Genomic DNA, 14,815 nt, shown 5'->3' with positions numbered 1-14,815 from the left:
TTTCTGAGCTATGTTTCTATTCTGTGGCACTAGACAGGTGGGATTTGAGATCTCCCACTGGGAGAGAAGTCACTGAGTTTTCCTCCTCTGGAGTTGCTCACCTGTGAGTATACTCTGTTGTGTCACTTTTTACCTGTTGTTTGGCTCACAAATTACACCATTGTTGGAACTGCTCTCAGTCCAACCTTAACTGTGGGTATGCTGGAAATTGACCTTGGTATCTCTCATGTGTTGTTTTCTCCAGGCCACCTGCACCAATCCACCAAAGTCAGGCCCAAGGACTGTAGTAATCACGTACTTGGACTTACTATGAGAGCTATGGAGGCAGCTCAGATTCTGGCTTGGTCCAGTCCCCACATCTACATGCTCACAAATCCTACAACTGCTAAAGATAGACCTGTCTCAGCTACAGGGGCATTCATCCGTTCAGATGCTCTGCAGGCACTGAGTTTACAAAGCCAGCAGTGGGGGTTGTAAAACCACAGCTCTTGCAACCAGAAGGAGAGATTTCAACTCTTCTTTCTTAGTTGCTCAGCCCCTAGGGCCGAGCTGTGGTTTCAGCCCCACCTCTGTGTGTGTCCCTCCCTCTGCTTCTGAGGCTGCCCCAGAGCACATGTGCCTGCCCAGGTGGGCAGGGACAGAGGTAGTAACAGGCGTGGTAGGCAAGCCCAACAGGGTCAGAGGAGGCACTGGTGGGTTTGGCACAGGAGCACGCCGGAGGCTGGCTGGGGCAAAGGATGCATTGTTGGGAGGGGTGCGTGAGCCTGTCAGGGCTGGCAGGGAGGGAGGAGACATTGGTGAGAGGTCTGTGTGAGCCCACCAGGGACTGGTGGGGGTAGAGGAAGCATTGGTAGGCAAGGTGGGCAAGGCTCCTCAGCCAGGCACCTCTTCTAGTGCCCTCAGAGGCAGAGGCCAGTGTATAGGGAAGGTGGATACAATGGCGGCCCTGCCCCTTGGCACCACTTAACAATGGCACCCTGCTTCTATGGTGGTCCGGGCTTCTTCCACGAATATTCCCTTTGTGGAGTTCCTTACTCCTGTTCCTTTAGGCTGTTTCTTCATAGCCAACAGCTGTTCCCTCCCTGGGTCCATTCTCCAAACCCCATGTTCCAGCACCCAGCCCCCCTCCACTCCAGCAGACACACAACTCAGGCTGGTCCGTACAAGGCTGTGGCACAGACCATCTGTGTAAGTCTTACTCTGTCCTGCCTGCCACAGACTGGTTTCTGTGTTCTCCTCCAAGCCCCCAAAGATCCCTCTCTTTCCCAGCTGGTGTCCCTGCCAGTGAGGGGACTCTCCTGAGTGCAAGAACCAATCCTCTCCTTCAGGCCCCCCACCCCCACAAAATGGGTGCAGGTCCCATCTTATGTTCTCTTTTCTTTTTTTCTTTCTTTCATCCTACCTGGTTGTGAAGGGATTTTTCTTGTTCTTTTAGGTGTCTGAGGTTTTCTGCTAATGTTCACCAAGTGCTCTGTGAGGACTGTTCCATCTTTAGATATATTCTTGATGTATTTGAAGTAGGAGGAGAACTAGAAGTCCTCATATTCTGCCATCTTGACTCCACCGCCTGCTCTCGCCACTTTTATTCAACATAGTTTTGGAAGTCCTAGGCAGGCAATCAGAGAAGTAAAGGAAATAAAAGAAATACAAATTGGAAAAGAAGAAGTAAAACTGTCATTGTTTGCATATGGCATGATGTTATGCATAGAAAATTAAACACCTAAAGATGCTAAGAGAAAACTGCTAGAGCTCATCAATGAATTTGGTAAAGTTTCAGGATACAAAATTACTGCATAGAAATCTCTTGCATTCCTATACACTAACAATGAAAGATCAGAAAGAGAAATTAAGGAAACAATCCATTTACCATCACATCAAAAAGAATAAAATACCTAGGAATAAACATACCTAAGGAGGCAAAAGACCTGTACTCAGAAAGGTAAAAGATACTGATGAAAGAAATAAAAGATGACAGAAACTTGGAGAGATATACCCTATTCTTGGATTGGAAGAATCAATATTGTGAAAATAACTACACTACTCAATCTACAGCTTCAATGGAATCCCTATCAACTTACCAATGGCATTTTTCACAGAATTAGAACAAAAAAATTTGCAATTTGTATGGAAACACAAAAGACCTTGAATAGCCAAAGCAATCTTGAGAAAGAAAGATGGAGCTGGAGGAATCAGGTCCTGACTTCAGACTATACTACAAAGTTACAGTTGTCAAAACAGTATGGTACCAGCACAAAAACAGAAATAAAGATAAATGGAACAGGATAGAAAGCCCAGAGATAAATTCACTCTCCTACAGTCCATTCATCTATGACAAAGAAGATAAAAATATACAATGGGGAAAAGACAGTCTCTTCAATAAATGGTTCTGGGAAAACTGGAGAGCCACATATAAAAAAAATGAAATTAGAACATTCTATAACACCATACACAAAAATAAGCTCAAAATGGATTATGGACCTAAATGTAAGACAGGATACTATAAAACTCAGAGGAAAACATAAGCAGAACACTCTTTGAGATAAACTGCAGGGATATCTTTTTTGATCTGTCTCCCAGAGTAATTTAAATAAAAACAAAAATAAACAAATGGAAACTAACTAAACTCAAAAGATTTTGCACAGCAAAGGAAACCATAAACAAAATTGAAAGACAACCCACAGAATGGGAGAAAATATTTGCAAATGAAGCGACCGACAAGGGATTAATCTCCAAAATATAAAAACAGCTCATGTGTCTCAATCTCAAAACAAACAAACAAACAAACAACCCAATCAATAAATGGGAAGAAGACCTAAATGGACATTTCTTCAAAGAAGATATACAGCTTGCCAACAAACACATGAAAAGATGCTCAACATCACTAATTGTTAGAGAAATGCAAATCAAAACTACAGTGAGGGCTTCCCTGGTGGCCCAGTGGTTGGGAGTCCGCCTGCCGATGCAGGGGACATGGGTTCGTGCCCAGGTCTGGGAAGATCCCACATGCTGTGGAGTGGCTGGGCCCGTGAGCCATGGCCGCTGAGCCTGCGTGTCTGGAGCCTGTGCTCTGCAACGGGAGAGACCACAACAGTGAGAGGCCTGCATACTGAAAAAAACAAACAAACAAAAAAACAAACAAAAAACTACAATGAGATGTCACCTCACACCAGTCAGAATGGCCATCATCAAAAAGTCCACAAACAGTAAATGCTGGGGAGGATATGGAGAAAAGGGAACCCTCCTATACCATTGGTGGGAATGCAAACTGGTACAGCCACTATGGAGAATACTATGGAGGTTCCTTAAAAAACTAAAAATAGAGCTACCATATGATCCAGCAGTCCCCCTCCTGGGCATCTATACAGAGAAAAAACATGGTTTGAAAATAAACATACACCCCAATATTCATTGCAGTGCTATTTACAATAGCAAAAACATGGAAGCCATCTACATATTCATTGTTAGATGAATGGATAAAGAAGACATGGTACATATATACAATGGGATATTACTCATCCTTTAAAATGAATGAAATAATGCCATTTGCAGCAACATGGATGGACCTGGAGATTATCATACTAAATGAAGTATGCCAGAGAAAGACAGATATTGTATGATAGTGCTTATGTGTGGAATCAAAAAATGATACAAATGAACTTATTTACAAAACTGAAATGAACTCACAGACTTAGAGAACAAACTTATGGTTACTGGGGGTAAGGATCTGGAGGAGGGATAGATTTGGAGGTTGGGATTGACATGTTCACCCTACTATATTTAAAATAAAATAAATAAACAACAAGGACCTACTGTATAGCACAGCAAACTCTGCTCAATATTCTGTAATAACCTAAGTGGGAAAAGAATTTGAAGAAGAACAGATACTTGTATATGTATAACTGAATCACTTTGCTGTAAGGGGGAGGAGAGGGAGGGAGCCAGAGGGAGGGAAGAAGTCTAGGAAGAAAGGACAAGTAAGGAGGGAGGAGGAAAGGAAGGAAGGAAGGAGTGAGAACTAAAGAAAAACAAAAGAAGGCAGAGAAGAGTGAATATTTGTGTTAATGCTTGCAATTGGGTGTAAGGATAGCAGCCATAAGTGTTCATCTTTGGGGGTTTTGGAGGGAAATGCGTTGAAGGAAGAGGAGTTGGGCTTTGCTTGGAATGACTTCTGATTTCTAACAGACTTCCTCTTTGGATAAATCCCTTATTTTCTCACAGGGTTCATCTCATTTCCCTCCCAGGAAAATGAAGATAGTTAGCCCCAACATTTTAGAAGTTGGTACTTTCCATTTCTGCCATGGGGCAATTACTTAAAGGAGCCCCCTCCCAGTTACACAGACAGATGAGCCATTTTCAGAGCACAGCAGGAGCCCATGGCTTCTCAGACTCTTGGTCCCTGTGAGTTTTAGCAATCAGTTCACCCTCACCCACACCTCTCCTTCTGCCAGCCTGCTCTTAACACCGCATACTATGAGGCAGAAGGGAACTTTCTTATGCAATTCTACTAGGATGATGGGAACAGGGCCAATGTGTACCCATCTCCATAATCTAGGCTCTCACCTCTACCTTTCGTGATGCCTTTCTCACTGCCTAGGCAGTCACCACAGTGCTGTCTCCCCACTCTGTAGTAGGGACTGCCTGCACTTCTCCCTGCCCTCTACGTTGGCCCTCAAGATTCTTCTGCATTGGGGGAGGAAAGAGAGAAGGAGTCAATTGCCTGACTGGGAAGAAATTGAAAGGAAGGAGTAAAAGACAACCTGAGACATTAGACACAGTTGAGGAAAAGCCTGGAGAAAGAAAAGGAAGAACAAGGGGTGAAGATGAGGTTGTGACTAGAATGGCACTTTCCATCTCTCTAGCACTCCTCCCCCCTGATTTTACCATACCAATAAAGTTAGCTGCCAAGGGCATCCTGACTCTTGCAGCCAGAACTTCCGGCATTTTTCCTAAGGTGCTCACATATTCATTCACAAATATGAAGTGCCAGAGCTAATACGGTGCTGTGTTAGGCCCCAGGGAATTAAGGTGTTAATAAGACCCAACACTATCCCAAGGTATCTTGGAATCCAGTGAAGAGACTGACAGTTTCACAAACAGCCAATATCTGAAAAAGGATATAAACACAATAGAAGGGCAAATGCAATTATGGGAATATAAAGAAAAATTGCAGGTAGACAGTGGCATTTGAACTAAACCTTGAAAGATTATCTATCAGTACATTGACTTATAGTCAAGAAGAGAATGGGCGCCTAGACATAATGAAGCACATGATTCAAGAGAAAGAGTGTAAAAATACATAGTTTCCCTATAGAGTAAATAGTCTTGTACACTTAAAGGGCTGGGAGGGGGTGTACACAGACTAATGTGAGCTTAGACTGAGACTATATTTTATTCATTTCTGTATAGCAGGTGCTCAGTAAATTATTCAAGGGCTAGATAGGCCATATCATAGTGAAGAACTTGGATACTAGTGAAAAGTAGTTTGTCTTTATTTATTTATGGTAATGGAGAGCCATTAGAAAGTTATTTGGTGGGGAGGTCCTGATAAGCTCAAGCAAGATTACTTTGGCATTCTGCATTTAGTGAAAGGAAATAGAGAGACTAGAGGCAAAGAAAACAGTTGGGAAATTAGTGCAGTCAGTTCACCAGATCAGGAAAGGTAAGATTGACTTGGGCAGTAGCTCAAAAACAGTAAGTATATGATCATAATCTATTTAAACCATGGCCATTAAAAATAATTTAGACAAAAAGTGATCTTGTATTTGATTTCACAGCCTTCTTTGATTTTTGAGAGAACAGAATATCAGACTATGAAGAACGTTAAGGTTAAACCCTCTATTTTTATAGATGAGGAAACTAAAACTCATAAAAAATAAGAGATTTGACCAACATTACAGAGTTACAAAATGCCAGTTAGGACTTGAACCCAGGTTCCTTAACTTTACTTAGTAATGTCTCCTGAAGGTTGCTCCCATTATCTCAAAGCAACATTTTTAACATCTTCTTTCATCACTTCACTGGCATCCCACATTTTTCTCTCTAACATTGCCTTGACATAACACACTTTTTCTGTTCCAAAACTCTATTCTACCCACCATCTTTGCTCCCGACTCTTCTATGGATAGTATGTTCTGAACTTATATCCTCCTTTCTACAGGGTTCCAGCCTCAGTGTGAGTAGCCAGCCTCTGATAATCCTGTGACCTGAGCAGGTAAGATCATATCCTCATTTACAAAGGCAGGGAAGAGGTGAACCAGAGACATGAAGTAACTTTATTCACTCATTCATGCTCATAGGCATCTTATTCCAGAAAGCAGTTTGAGGAAGTAAATGAAACGAAGTGTCACCGAGATTCTCAGGAGGAGTTCCACTGCTTCTGTAAGTAGTGCCCCTTTGTGCTAGGAAACTGTTGTTTATTTTGTTTTTTTCTGTTCCGTTTTAGCTTGTAAAGATACCATTATACAGTTACATGTTGACTGTGATTTTTGTACTCTCTGTTCTGGATATCAGCAGGATATAATTAAAGCTTAAGATTTTATGAGATCATAAATGAAGTGGAGGAGAGTGGAAGTATTCGGTTCTCCTATGGTTAGTAACCTCCCCTACCTGTGGTAATCAGTCAATTAGTCACAGTGTTTATTGATAGCAAGAAGAGTACATAACCAGAATATCAAATTACAAGAACTCTTCGTTCTCTTATTTTAGTTAACAGAATTTAAGGAGACATTTCCCATATGAAGTCATATTGAGAAGGACCATTTCCCTTTCCCAAAAGTACAGAAGTTTAACCAGTTCCTCAAGAGGTTGTACGACTACATCCTCCTTTTTACTGGTGGTAAAATGAATGACATAAGCATTTTTCTACTCCTAGGATGAGTTATTGTTTCACTGGGTTAGTAAATAAGTGGCCATCTTCAAGGTTGCATGAATGAAAACCAATCTGTTTTTAGATTTGCTATTACATCTACCTCCAGAGAACTGAAACACTTGATTAAGAGATTTGTCATTGGCTTTGTCTTGATAGTTATATCAGATCTGTCTGCTTTGGACTTTGAAGATCAAATCAGGACTATACTTGAGAAAGAAACTATGTCAATTATGTAATAATGATAATTAATATTGATACAACATGTTGACAGTTCAGAAATCAATTTTACACCTTTTATGTCATTTAATCTTCATAATAACCTCATGTCATAATTCTTCTTTTAGAGTGGAATCGGAGTCTCATGAATTTGCTCAGCTGACTATAATAAGTCAAATAATTTAGGTGCATACATGTTGCCATTCAAGGTACTTTACAGTCAATCGTTCATTCAGTCCTCTCAGTGAGATTAAGATATTGGTATTATCCATATTTCATTTTATAGATAAGGAAGAAATGCTATCAAATTGTGTAAGATCACATAGAAAGAAAGTGCAAAACAGAATTTGAACCTAAGCTTGACTTGAGAGCCTGTATCTTTGTTTGTAAGTTAAAAATGGACATTATTGACAAAGTCCTTTTTCTTCCCATCTCCATTCTCATTCTTGAATAACTCACTCCCTAGAAGTGGCCATTATCCTAAATTTCGTGGGTTTCCTTTCACTCTATGTTTTTATATTTTAGAAATAGTTATATAGACAAAAATAGTATACAGATTTTTTTGTTAGAAATACAAAAATAATATTATACTATAATCATTATTCTACCACTCATTTCTTTTTCATTCAGCGTTTTGGCTCTGTTGATTAAAGCATATATAGCTCATTCATTTTTAATTGCTGTATAGTACCCCACTGATTGAATATACCACTACTTCTATATTACCCTACTCACGTAGAGTTAGGTATGGTCTGACATTTTATTGTTATTGACAACAATGCTATTAACACTGTTGTGTATTCCCCCAGACCCACCCTGGCACTTAATAACTTCTTTATTGCTTTATTTTTTTCCGCAGCACTTTATCACCTTCAATATATTTACTTTTTTATGTTTTTTGATTTTTTAAACATCTTTATTGGAGTATAATTGCTTTCCAATGGTGTGTTAGTTTCTGTTTTATAACAAAGTGAATCAGTTATACATACACATATGTTCCCATATCTCTTCCCTCTTGTGTCTCCCTCCCTCCCACCATTCCTATCCCACCCCTCTAGGTGGTCACAAAGCACCGAGCTGTTCTCCCTGTGCCATGTGGCTGCTTCCCACTAGCTATCTACTTTAGGTTTCGTAGTGTATATACGTCCATGCCAATTTCTCACTTTGTCACAGCTTACCCTTCCCCCTCCCCATATCCTCAAGTCCATTCTCTAGTAGGTCTGTATCTTTATTCCCGTCCTACACCTAGGTTCTTCATGACCTCTTTTTTTTCTCCTTAGATTCCATATATATGTGTTAGCATATGGTATTTGTTTTTCGCTTTCTGACTTACTTCACTCTGTATGACAGACTCTAGGTCCATCCACCTCACTACAAATAACTCAGTTTCGTTTCTTATATGGCTGAGTAATATTCCATTGTATATATGTGTCACATCTTCTTTATCCATTCAACCTATGATGGACACTTAGGTAGTTTCCATGTCCTGGCTATTGTAAATAGAGCTGCAATGAATATTTTGGTACATTACTCTTTTTGAATTATGGTTTTCTCAGGGTATATGCCCAGTAGTGAGATTGCTGGGCAGTATGGTAATTCTTTTGTAGTTTCTTAAGGAACCTCCATACTGCTTTCCATAGTGGCTGTATCAATTTACAATCCCATCAGCAGTGCAAGAGTGTTCCCTTTTCTCCACACCCTCTCCAGCATCTATTGTTTCTAGATTTTTTGATGATGGCCATTCTGACCGGTGTGAGATGATATCTCATTGTAGTTTTGATTTGCATTTCTCTAATGATTAATGATGTTGAGCATTCTTTCATGTGTTTGTTGGCAATGTGTATATTTTCTTTGGAGAAATGTCGATGTAGGTCTTCTTCCCATTTTTGGATTGGGTTGTTTGTTTTTCTGTTATTGATCTGCATGAGCTGCTTGAAAAATTTGGAGATTAATCCTTTGTCAGTTGCTTCATTTGCAAGCATTTTCTCCCATTCTGAGGGTTGTCTTTTGGTCTTGTTTATGGTTTCCTTTTCTGTGCAAAAGCTTTTAAGTTTCATTAGGTCCCATTTGTTTATTTTTGTTTTTATTTCCATTCCTCTAGGAGGTGCGTCCAAAAGGATCTTGCTGTGATTTATGTCATAGAGTGTTCTGCGTATGATGTCCTCTAAAGGTTTGATAGTTTCTGGCCTTACATTTAGGTCTTTAGTCCATTTTCAGCGTATTTTTGTGTACGGTGTTAGGGAGTGTTTTCATCTCATACTTTTACATGTACCTGTTCAATTTTCCCAGCACCATTTATTGAAGAGGCTGTATTTTCTCCACTGTATATTCTTGCTTCCTTTTTCAAAGATAAGGTGACCATATGTGCGTGGGTGTATCTCTGGCCTTTCTATTCTGTTACATTGATCTATGTTTCTATTTTTGTGCCAGTACAGTACTGCCTTGATGACTGTAGCTTTGTAGTATAGTCTGAAGTCAGGAAGCCTGAGTCCTCCAGCTCTGTTTTTCGTTCCCAAGATTGCTTTGGCTATTTGCAGTCTTTTGTGTTTCCATACAAATTGTGAATTTTTTTGTTCCAGTTCTGTGAAAAGATGGAGTCATGGTTTGATAAGGATTGCATTGAATCTGTAGATTGCTTTGGGTAGAAGAGTCATTTTCACCATGTTGATTCTTCCAATCCAAGAGCAGGCTATATCTCTCCATCTATTTGTGTCATCTTTAATTTATTTCATCAATGTCTTATAATTTTCTGCATACAGATCTTTTGTCTCCTTAAGGAGGTTTATTCCTACATATTTTATTATTTTTGTTGCAATGGTAAATGGGAGTGTTTTCTTATTCTCATTTTCAGATTTTTCATCATTAGTGTATAGGAATGTCAGAGATTTTTGTGCCTTAATTTTGTATTCTGCTACTTTACCAAATTCATTGATTAGCTCTAGTAGTTTTCTAGTAGCATCTTTGTGATTCTCTATGTATACTATCATGTCATCTGCAAAAGTGACAGCTTTATTTTTCTTTCCCAATTTGGATTCCTTTTATTTCTTTTTCTTCTCTGTTTGCTGTGGCTAAAACCTCCAAAACTATGTTGAATAAGAGTGGTGAGAGTGGGCAGCCTTGTCTTATTCCTGATCTTACTGGAAATGGTTTCAGTTTTTCACCATTGAGAACGATGTTGGCTGTGGGTTTGTCGTATATGGCCTTTATTATGTTGAGGGAAGTTCCCTCTCTGCCTAAGTTTTGCAGGGTATTTATCATAAATGGGTGTTGAACTTTGTCGAAAGATTTCTCTGCATCTATTGAGACGATCATATGGTTTTTCTCTTTCACTTTGTTTATATGGTGTATCACGTTGATTGTTTTGTGTAGATTGAAGAATCCTTTCATTCCTGGAATAAACCCCACTTGTTCATGGTGTCTGATCTTTTTAATGTGCTGTTGGATCCTGTTTGCTAGTATTTCATTGAGAATTTTTGCATCTATGTTCAACAGTGATATTGCCCTGTTGTTTTCTTTGTTTGTGACATCTTTGTCTGGTTTTGGTATCAGCGTGATGGTGGCCTTGTAGAATGAGTTTGGGTGTGTTCCTCCCTCTGCTATATTTTGGAAGAGTTTTAGAAGGATAGGTGTTAAATATTCTCTAAATGTTTGATAGAGTTTTCCTGTGAAGCCATCTGGTCATGGGTTTTTTTTTTGTTGGAAGATTTTTAATCTCAGTCTCCATTTCAGTGTTGTGATTGGTCTGTTCATATTTTCTGTTTCTTCCTAGATCTTTCTTGGCAGATTGTGCATTTCTAAGAATTTGTCCATTTCTTCCAGGTGGTCCATTTTATTGGCATAGAGTTGCTTGTAGTAATCTCTCACAATCTTTTGTATTTCTGCAGTGTCAGTTATTACTTCTCCTTTTTAATTTCTAATTCTTTTGATTTGAGTCTTCTCCCTTTTTATCTTGATGAGTCTGGCTAATGGTTTATCAATTTTGTTTATCTTCTCAATGAACCAGCTTTTAGTTTTATTGATCTTTGCTATCGTTTCCTTCATTTCTTTTTCATTTATTTCTGATCTGATCTTTATGGTTATTTTCCTTCAGCTAACTTTGGGGTTTTTTTGTTCTTCTTTCTCTAATTGCTTTAGGTGCAAGGTTACGTTTTCTATTTGATATATTTCCTGTTTTTTAAGGTAGGATTGTATTGTTATAAACTTCCCTTTAGAACTGCTTTTTCTGCATCCCATAAGTTTTGGTTAGTCATGTTTCCATTGTCATTTGTTTCAAGGGATTTTTTCATTCCCTCATTGATTTCTTCAATGATCACTTCATTATTAAGTTGTGTATTGTTTAGCTTCCATATGTTTGTATTTTTTACAGATCTTTTCCTGTAATTGATATGTAGCCTCATGGCATTGTGCTCGGAAAAGATACTTGATACAATTTCAATTTTCTTAAATTTACCAAGGCTTGGTTTGTGACCCAAGGTATGACCTATCCTGGAGAATGTTCCATGAGCACTTTAGAAAAATGTGTATTCTGTTGTTTTTGGATATAATATCCTATAAATACCAATTAAGTCCATCTTGTTTAATGTATCATTTAAAGCTTGTGTTTCCTTATTTATTTTCATTTCGGATGATCTGTCCATTTGTGAAAGTGAGGTGTGAACGTCCCCTATTCTTAATATGTTACTGTTGATTTCCCCTTTTATGGCTGTTAGTATTTGCCTTATGTATTGAGGTTCTCCTATGTTGGGTGCATAAATATTTACAATTGTTATATCTTCTTCTTAGATCGATCCCTTGATCATTATGTAGTGTTCTTCTTTGTCTCTTGTAATAGTCTTTATTTTAAAGTCTATTTTGTCTGATAAGAGAATTGCTACTCCAGGTTTCTTTTTCTTTCCATTTGCATGGAATATCTTTTTCCATCCCCTCACTTTCAGTCTGTATGTGTCCCTAGGTTTGAAGTGGGTCTCTTGTAGACAGCCTATATATGGGGTCTTGCTTTTGTATCCATTCAGCCAGTCTGTGTCTTTTGGTGGGAGCAGTTTAACCATTTACATTTAAGGTAATTATCGATATATATGTTCCTATTCCCATTTTCTTAATTGTTTTGGGTTTGTTATTGTAGGTCTTTTCCTTCTTTTGTGTTGCTTGCCTAGAGAAGTTCCTTTAGCATTTGTTGTAAAGCTGGTTTGGTGGTGCCAAACTCTCTCAGCTTTTGCTTGTCTGAAAAGGTTTTAATTTCTCCATCAAATCTGAATGAGATCATTGCTGGGTAGAGTAATCTTGGTTGTAGGTGTTTCTCCTTCATCGCTGTAAGTATGTCCTGCCACTCCCTTCTGGATTGCAGAGTTTCTGCTGAGAGATCAGCTGTTAACCTGATGGGGATTCCCTTGTGTGTTATTTGTTGTTTTTCCCTTGCTGCTTTTAATATATTTTCTTTGTATTTAATATTTGACAGTTTGATTAATGTGTGTCTTGGCATGTTTCTCCTTGGATTTATCCTGTATGGGACTCTCTGTGCTTCCTGGACTTGATTAACTATTTCCTTTCCCATATTAGGGAAATTTTCAACTATAATCTCTTCAAATATTTTCTCAGTCCCTTTCTTTTTCTCTTCTTCTGGGACACCTATAATTTGAATATTGGTGTGTTTAATGTTGCCACAGAGGTCTCTGAGGCTTTCCTCAGTTTTTTTCATTCTTTTTTCTTTATCCTGCTCTGCAGTAGTTATGTCCACTATTTAACGTCCAGGTCACTTATCCATTCTTCTGCCTCAGTTATTCCACAATAGATCCCTTCTAGAGTATTTCTAAGTTCATTTATTGTGTTGTTCATCATTGATTCTTTCCTCTTTAGTTCTTCTTGGTCCTTGTTAAATGTTTCTTGCATTTTCTCTATTCTGTTTCCAAGATTTTGGATCATCTTTACTATCATTATTCTGAATTCTTTTTCAGGTAGACTGCCTATTTCCTCTTCATTTGTTAGGTTTTGTGGGTTTTTACTTTGCTCCTTCCTCTGCTGTGTGTTTGTCTGTCTTCTCATTTTGCTTATCTTACTGTGTTTGGGGTCTCCTTTTTGCAGGCTGCAGGCTCGTAGTTCTGTTTTTTTGTTGTTGTTGTTGTCTGTCCCCAGTGGCTAAAGTTGGTTCAGTGTGTTGTGTAGGCTTCCTGGTAGAGGGGACAATGCCTGTGTTCTGGTGGATGTGTCTGCATCTTGTCTTTGTGGTGGGCAAGACCACCTTTTGTGGTTTGTTTTGTGGTGTCTGTGGCCTTATTTTGATTTTAGGAAGCCTCTCTGCTAATGGATGGGACTGTGTTCCTGTCTTGCTTGTTGTTTGACATAGGATGTCTAGCACTTTAGCTTGCTGGTCATTGAGTGAAGCTGGGTGTTGGTGTTGAGATCTTTGGGAGATTTTCGCTATTTGATATTACGTGGACTTTTTAATGTATTTTATGCAATTATTGATTCAGTGTATGTTCAACAATTCTTTGTGTCAATACAATGCTAAATCCTGATAATTAAAGACCTAAATACACATTTCTTCAAAGAAGATATACAGATTGCCAACAAACACATGAAAGGATGCTCAACATCACTAATCACTAAAAAAATGCAAATCAAACTACAGAGTAGTATCACCTCACACAGGTTAGAATGGGCATCATCAAAAAATCTACAAACCATAAATGCTGGAGAGGGTATGGAGAAAAGGGAACCCTCTTGCACTGTTGGTGGGAATGTAAATTGATACAGCCACTGTGGAGAACAGTGTGGAGGTTCCTTCAAAAAATACAAATAGAACTACCCTACAACTCAGCAATCCCACTACTGGGCATACATCCTGAGAAAACCATAATTCAAAAAGTCATGTACCACAATATTAATTGAAACTCTATTTACAATAGCCAGGACATAGAAGCACGTAAGTGTCCATCGACAGAGGAATGGATAAAGAAGATGTGGCACATATATACAATGGAATATTACTCAGCCTTAAAAGGAAATGAAATTGAGTTATTTGTAGTGAGATTGATGGACCTAGTGACTGTATACAGAGTGAAGTAAGTCAGAAAGAGAAAAACAAATACCATATGCTAACAAATATATATGGAATCTAAAAAAAAAAAAGCAAAAAAAAACCCTGTTCTTAAGAACCTAGGGGGAGGACAGGAATAAAAACTCAGGTGTAGTGAATGGACTTGAGGATATGGAGATGGGGAAGGTTAAGCTGGGACAAACTGAGAGAGTGGCATGGACATATATACACTACCAAATGTAAAATAGACAGCTAGTGGGAAGCAGCCACATAGCACAGGGAGATCACCTCTGTTTTTTGTGTCCATCTAGAGGGGTGGGATAGGGAGGGTGGGAGGGAGATGCAAGAGGGCGGACATATATGTGGGGATATATGTGTATGTATAGCTGATTCACTTTGTTATACAGCAGAAACTAACACACCACTGTAAAGCAATTATACTCCAGTAAAGATGTTTAAAAAAAGTGAATGAAGCTACAAACCAATATATGTCATGAAAATATATGCAAAATTCTGAATAAGATATTATCAATGAAACCCAACAATATATAAACATAATTATTACACCATCACTAAGTGGGATTTATACCAGTCATGAAAGCTTGTTTCAATATTTGAAACTCAATTAATAATATCTAAGACATCAACAGACTGAAAAAGAAAAATCATATGATCATATGAATATATCAATGAATTCA

The sequence above is a fragment of the Mesoplodon mirus genome, assembly GCF_964341445.2.
Source record: "Mesoplodon mirus genome assembly, chromosome: X".
In the NCBI taxonomy this organism is placed as follows: Eukaryota; Metazoa; Chordata; class Mammalia; order Artiodactyla; family Ziphiidae; genus Mesoplodon; species Mesoplodon mirus.
This window is presented reverse-complemented; position numbering follows the sequence as displayed.